Below are 7,078 nucleotides of genomic sequence, written 5' to 3' on the forward strand. Positions count from 1 at the left end.
ATCGAAGTGCTTTTGAGGACCGACAGTCCTTCGAGCAAGGGGAACATAGCCAAGGTGAGTAGATACAGATCATTCTTGTAGATGTAATGCTGTTGAACATGATGAAGCTCATAAATACATTTCTTTCTTTAAATTATTATGACATCATGAGATCTATGATATGAATGTGGAATTGAATTGATTATGATTGAAATGCTGCATTATGATCAAATGCATGATATTGAACTGCTAGATTAGTTGCCGTAGTCGCCTTGGAAAGGAATGGTATGGTGAGCCATAGTATGGGCTACGGGAGCACAGTACATTTCATACTCGGACATGGGGAGTGTGGTAGCCCGTAGAATGGGATACAATTGACACCACTCAACTCATGCTATCATGTAGATCATGTGGCTAGGATGAACATACCCTCATGCTACAGTCTTTACCAATAGGGGCACAGGTGTTGGGTAACCATGACCTCCTGTAACTCGAGGAGTGATAGAATCTGAGATAGGTTGTCATGGTTATCTTAGGATCTGCCAAGGGAGGGAGTCAGTGCTCCTAGCCCAGCGTGGGTTTCACCCACAGTAATTAAGGTTGTAACCAAAGTAAGAAAGAGAAGCGATGGAGGTTGCTGCCCAAGTTATTGTAAGTAGCACATACCTAGTGACTTAGTTGTGTTGCTAGGTGAACTAGAGTAATAAAATTGAATCAAAGCATATAGAATCCTGATGATGTGTTGCATTTGCATGCATGATTTATTATTCATTTGTTGGGCTCAATGGAGTTCATCCCTCGGGAAATATTTCTTTTAGATGACTTTGCAGGTGGATGTATCCCTGAATGGGAGAATCATTTCGGATCGGATGGTGTTGATGATTGTGCTTTTTCTGGTGTGGACCCCGATGGAGGTGATCCCTCTGATGCGGGTGCGTAGAGTTAGCTTGGAGGAGTTGATTTGAGGAACGACTGTTCTTATTTTGATGTTTCTTAGAGCATTCTATTTGTGGATAGCCTAATGGCATTTCTTTTTGTAAAGCTTATAGATGCATCTTTTTGTTACTTATAACTTTGATGTAAAGCTTGGTAAATGTCATACATGTATCTAAAGAACTATCGGTTTGTGGACCACTTCTGAACAATGTAACTGGTGGCTCTTATATATAAATCTTTAGCTTTCCATTACACTCTGATTTTACAATGCTTTATTATGAATGCTTGTGTGTGTTTGTGAGTGGCGTTTGCTTCTAGATCCTTGAGATTTAGTGGATGTGGTTTGACATCCGGGTCACCCGCTCAATACTCCTAGGGGGTGGTTTGGGGTGTGACAGCAATACCCTCACACAATTACACTCCAGCTAGCCTCATTGCACAATAGTAGGTTTCGATTGAAACCTAGTGAAAAATCCTAAACCTAGGCTTAAAACAGTAGAAATGGAGAGGAGGCGGCGAAGGAGCAAGTGCCCCTACATGAGATTAAGCAGGGACAACACTGGGTTTCAACTGAAACCTCAACTAGCCTCAATGCACAACACTGGGTTTCAACTAAAACCTCAGCTAGCCTCAATGCACAACACTGGGTTTCAACTGAAACCTAGTGAGAAATCTTAAACCTAGGCTTAGAACAGCAGAAATGGAGAGGAGGAGGCGAAGGAGCAAGTGCCCCTACTTGAGATTGAGCAGGGACAATAGCAGGTGCGGGTCTAGACTCCTCTTTCTTCTTCTCTCCTTTCTTTTCCTTTCTTCTCTCCCTTCCACGGTTTTTGTCAAGTGAAAAATGAGCTTTAGAAGCTCATAACTCCTTTTATATCTTTAGGCCACTAAGGCCTTTTTGCCTACACACCTAAATCAACCCAAACTGATTAATTTCCCATTTGGACCTCGTGGGCCCACCACCTTGGTTTTATATTGAGTATGAAGGTAAAGGTGGGTCTTGCAATGAGTTGAGACACGCGGGGAGAGAGTTCAATATGAAACATTGGGGTCTCACAGGTAGCAGTCCAATTTGTAGACAGCAAGACCCACCGGCTGAATCAACCGATAGATTTAGATTTGCCTGTGATGAATGGTCGGTTGGTCAATTCCAGTCCTGTTTAGGCTGGGATTTCAGCAGTGTCTTCCCCTACTCTTAAGGGTACTTAGGGAGGTTTACGCACAATATATTGTCAATACTCTACCATACCTTTGAAGGTTTAAATGGTGAGAATGATTACCTATGATCAGACATCGAGAAGTGGATTTGGATATCTCTTTCTACTTCTTTCACACCATTTACTCAGATATGGAAGATAGTCCACCATCTACCACTAAAAAAAAATTCTGGTACCTCGACATTATAAACACGTGGATACTCGACTATCGTATCCCACAAGTCACCAGTACTGGCAGTTACTAGAGTAGTACTTACACATCAAGTTCAATTTAGGATGGATTTAGGCACGGGTGTAACACATTTGAGCACGGTTCTAAAGTGAGCATGCTCACGGTATGCAATAAAGGAAGTTCTAGTAAATGTGTAATGTGGTATAATAAAGTCTTATGCTTGAATGAATTTACCATATAAAATTTTGCTAGAGTGGTCATGAATTGATTCGGTATATTATGAGTCTATAAGTGTGCATTTTGTTGAATTATGTTTGAAATGATGCATTACATTGAGCATAAGTTGATGGCATATTAAGAAAGAAATAATGGTGTGTTTATTGTGATCACTCACTTGGAAGTTGAGGAAATGGTTTTTTTTTATCACTTCACCATTTTGAGAATATGTTAATAACAGATCATGGTTTATTTTCCTAAAGTAGTGAACTAAATGGATTAAGCTCAAGAATGAGAACATAACGCGGAAATGAGAAGCATTATGGGAGATTAATTGATTAAGACTGGATGTGAGATGGAGATCAACCGAAGTATCGAGGTAGTCAACCAGAATCGCAGAGATATAAAATCTCATTGGCACTAGCTTTCTTTGGTTGTGATTCTTCACTTTAAAAGTTGAGGATTCCCTAAGCAACTATTTACTTTCCAAAAAAAACACCTTATACCATATTGATTTTCGGCCCTTCCTGTAACTACTCTTCATACTTTGCACTATGTCGCTTGTTCTTTCTAAAGGTTATACTACACCAAAATGGAAAACAAATCAATCGAGTCAAGGGTCTCATTTTCCTCGTACAATATCAATCAATTTGAAAAGATTGTTCAATATAGAGATATATTAGAAGAGATAACAGACAAACTTCTCATCAAGCATCAAAAGGAACTCAATCTGATTGAGGATTTAACAACCAATGCATCTGTTGCGTTTTCCCAAATCAAAGATCAGATTCCTGCCTTTAGAGACCTCTCAAACAAGATTTCTTAGATCAAAACTGATATTGTTGAAAGAAAAGATGTTTCTGAGTATGACCTCCTGAATCTCAAAATAGAAAAGGAAGAGAAGGATGAAAATAGATATTATTCTGGAAGAACTGAGAGATGTGGAATCCAATTTAACCAAGCTTGCACACAAAGAACCCAAGAGGTATTTCAATGGTACCAATAAGATCTTACACGTTGTTTTCATAAGTCCACAATCAACCCAATTAATTTTTGTAAGGCTCATAGTCAAACTCGTTACGATTTTTTTCACAGCTAGTTCACAACTTCAACCCAGTAGTTTTCTCGGCTTACTACTAAACCATTCTAACATTGGATTATAAAAGCTCGCCTAAAAGTATTGCGTATGAAATGATGGTAAAAATGTGTTGTTCTTGTCTGGTTTTTAGTATTGCATTTTAAATGATAAACACATTTACTTGTAAAGTTTAGGCAGATTTTAAGGTCATTTGGTTAGTAAAACCCTATGAATGACAATTTGGTCATTTAGATCAGGTTTCCGAAGCTGCTTTAAGGGAGGGTACCAAACTAGTTAGGCTTCAAATTAAGGGATCTTTATACTTAATTGCTCCGACTGTCCCTCAGGATGACAAACTATGGTGTCTATAAAATGTTCATCTTTAACTAAGCTACATAGTAGTGCAAGTCAAAGAAGAAACTCTACATTTTGTTGGGGATGAGCTGAGTACTTCTCGTGCCCTATTCAAGGGTATGGGAGAAAACCAAGCTGATACTTTTAAACCAATATGAATTAAAAACAAATCAAAGCATAACTCCAAAATCTTTCACAAGAAGGTATATATGCAATAGAAAGCATAATAAGGAACACATCTCACAGGTTGATGTTCCATTAAAGCAGACTCCACTTGGTTCCTCTTCTCCAAATCCCTTTGTAGATACTTCCAAATGTAGCACATGGGTCTTCTTGAGTCCTCCAAGCGTATCCCTCATGGTCTCTCCAAAATCCCCTATAGGGTGGTGTTCCAAAAGCTATACAAGTGACACCACAAGAAGTCCCCCAAGTGGCTTATTTATAGCCCCATCAAAAAGTGAGCATTTTCTAGCTGTTACATACATTTTTTACTATTGGCAGTCAACCTTGGACGGAGGCAATCGAAATCCATATGATCGTTGCTCAAACGACTCTATATTTTTTTTTTAAAAAATCTTTTTTTTGGTCAATCTCAAACTCGTACAGTCGAACCAAAGGTTATTCCACATGGTTGTTGTTCGAACCCTGATTAGTAAAATGACCACAATTTATTATCTAAACTTAGATTTAACTTATTCTTAACCCAAATTAAATATGACTTTAAGAGTCACAACCTTCATGTTTTGAGATTGGGCCAATTCAAAATGCACGACCTCCTAAAATGCCATTGAATTTTTTTGGTGGTGCAAAAACAGTAACAACACTAGCCCCTAGTTGATTGGGACATATCTCCTAATGTGGATATCCAATTAATATGATTCCATTTTTCATTGAAAGATAACTTGAATTTATTCAAGTTTCATGTTGATAACTTTGAGACCCTCCTAATGTCTAGTGAAGCTTTATCTGAATTCCCGTCTTCATGATTTCCTTCGATACTCTTCAAGGTCTTGAAATCTTCAATCATTTTGTCTAGCAAGGTTCCAATTAGTTGTTTCCATCACTTTGGCATGATCTACTGGGGATTTTTCCTTTACTTGATAAATTTCGTCGTGCATTATTTAATTTTAGCTTAGTCTCTTTGTGAGATGATTGATGAACTTTATTTCTGTTCTTCTGATGCAATGCTTAGAGATACTTGACAAACATGTTAGTGCACACTTTTATATGCACAATTTAATTTGTAAAATCATAGTTTGTCGTACACATTAAAAAATAATTGACAAGAAACGTAGTTCATCACACAAACACACCTAGCCTCAAATATGACTTGGTTGCCACTACTAGACACATATATATAATCCCAATTATACTAAGGAATGTATTATCATGCCCATAAGTTTGGATGTTAATCCAAGCCCTGTAAATGTTTGATTGCCACTGCAAATATTCAAACATGACATGTTTGGTTACCACTAATAAACCCATCATGGATAGCCATCATTAAAACATAATAACATGCATTCATTATCAAAACAATGGGAAGCGTATTTTTGCCTATATGTTAAGGACTTCTATAGCACTCGCATAATATTTTTAATGGTTTTCTTTTTTGGGAAAAAAATAAAAAACATTCAATACACAATGTTTATCGGTTGTGAATATAATGCTCTAAGTCTAAGGTGTACACTACACCTTATACGGTTTTTTTTTTCTTTTCTCCTCTTGTCCGCCGCAGGGCGTGTTTTATTACCTTCCGCCGTCGTGCGTGTTTATTTCTCCGCCTTGTGTGTTTTTCTCCTCCAGCATGCTCATCGAAACCCCCAACGAAGAAGCCGCCAAAGCCAACAATGATGATAACAATGACTCCAACAGTGAGATTAGGTCCGACCCCAACCTGTCTTTCCAGACCCCTACCCTCCAACCAAAGCTCTCCTCATACTGGACAAGGAGAACCAGAAGCACAATCTGCCATCCATTTACGGGGACGTCCTCTGCATCTGAGGCATCTCAGATGCCACCAATACCTGCTGCACCTGCACATCTATCATCTGGAATGAAGAGGAGGCCAAGTGCAGCAGCGATTCTGGCAAAGGTATCACCGGCACTATCCATTTCTTCGAGCGCATGGCCATGAACACCCTGTTCACTGCCCACGACAGGGAGCCCTTCATCTCCGTTGTTTGGTCCGATAAGGCCTTCGACCTCCGCAATAAGGTGGAGATGGCGAAGGTGATGAGGCTCCTCTCTTTCGTCTGGATCGACATAGTGCTCATCCGCATCGACATCTCTGGTAGCTATGGCGCCTCCTTTCTCTAGCTCTCTGAGCTTTCAGCCATGGACAATCACCTCACTGTCCACATCTAGGAGACCTACGACATCGCATGTGGTGGCGTCGGGGTCTTCGCCTCTAGTATGGTTTTTGACATGCGCGAGGAGAGGGTGTTCGTGATGGGGTTGAATCATTCCTGTGAGGCCATGCTCAAGAACAGGGAAGATCTGGTATTGTGTGTGGCCATGGCCTCAAAGGGCTGCATCGTGTGGGTGTTGAGGAGTGGTAGGCCCATTCTATGGGTGTTTAAGGTTTTGTGTCAACCAAGAATGGTAGTTTTTGTTCTCTATGGATATGTTTCAGTGTTTGGGCGCTTTGTCAAGGGCGGTTTTTTTTTTTTTTTTTTTTTTTTTTTTGTGTGTATTTGCAGGTGTTGCCGACTCAAGTGCTTGTGGCACCAAGTTTAACATCGGCTCTACTGCCCCAGCCATCGGTCAGTACTCACCAACACTCTCTTGCCGTCAATCGACACTCCACTCGCCGATCCAGCAGACTATTGCCAATCCGACAAGTTTGTTTGAAAGTAAGTTGTGGCAGTGTGTCGGCACGTGTGGGTAGTGTTGCGTTGGCCTGTTTGGCAAATTTGGGGCCCCTCCTATTGGCACGTTCGTGCATGCGCTTAAATTTAGTGAAGGCTACAACCTTTCTTCTAGGGAGGTGGTAGTGACCCAATCCCTAGCCTGGATGACCCAGTCAATAACATGTGCGATCGAGTCAGTTTCCATTTCTTGGTTTTTGCTACTATATATCCATACCTTGGGCTTATCATGCTATCTATCTATTTTTTGTATTTT

The sequence above is a fragment of the Telopea speciosissima genome, chromosome 3 (genome assembly GCF_018873765.1).
Source record: "Telopea speciosissima isolate NSW1024214 ecotype Mountain lineage chromosome 3, Tspe_v1, whole genome shotgun sequence".
NCBI lineage: Eukaryota > Viridiplantae > Streptophyta > Magnoliopsida > Proteales > Proteaceae > Telopea > Telopea speciosissima.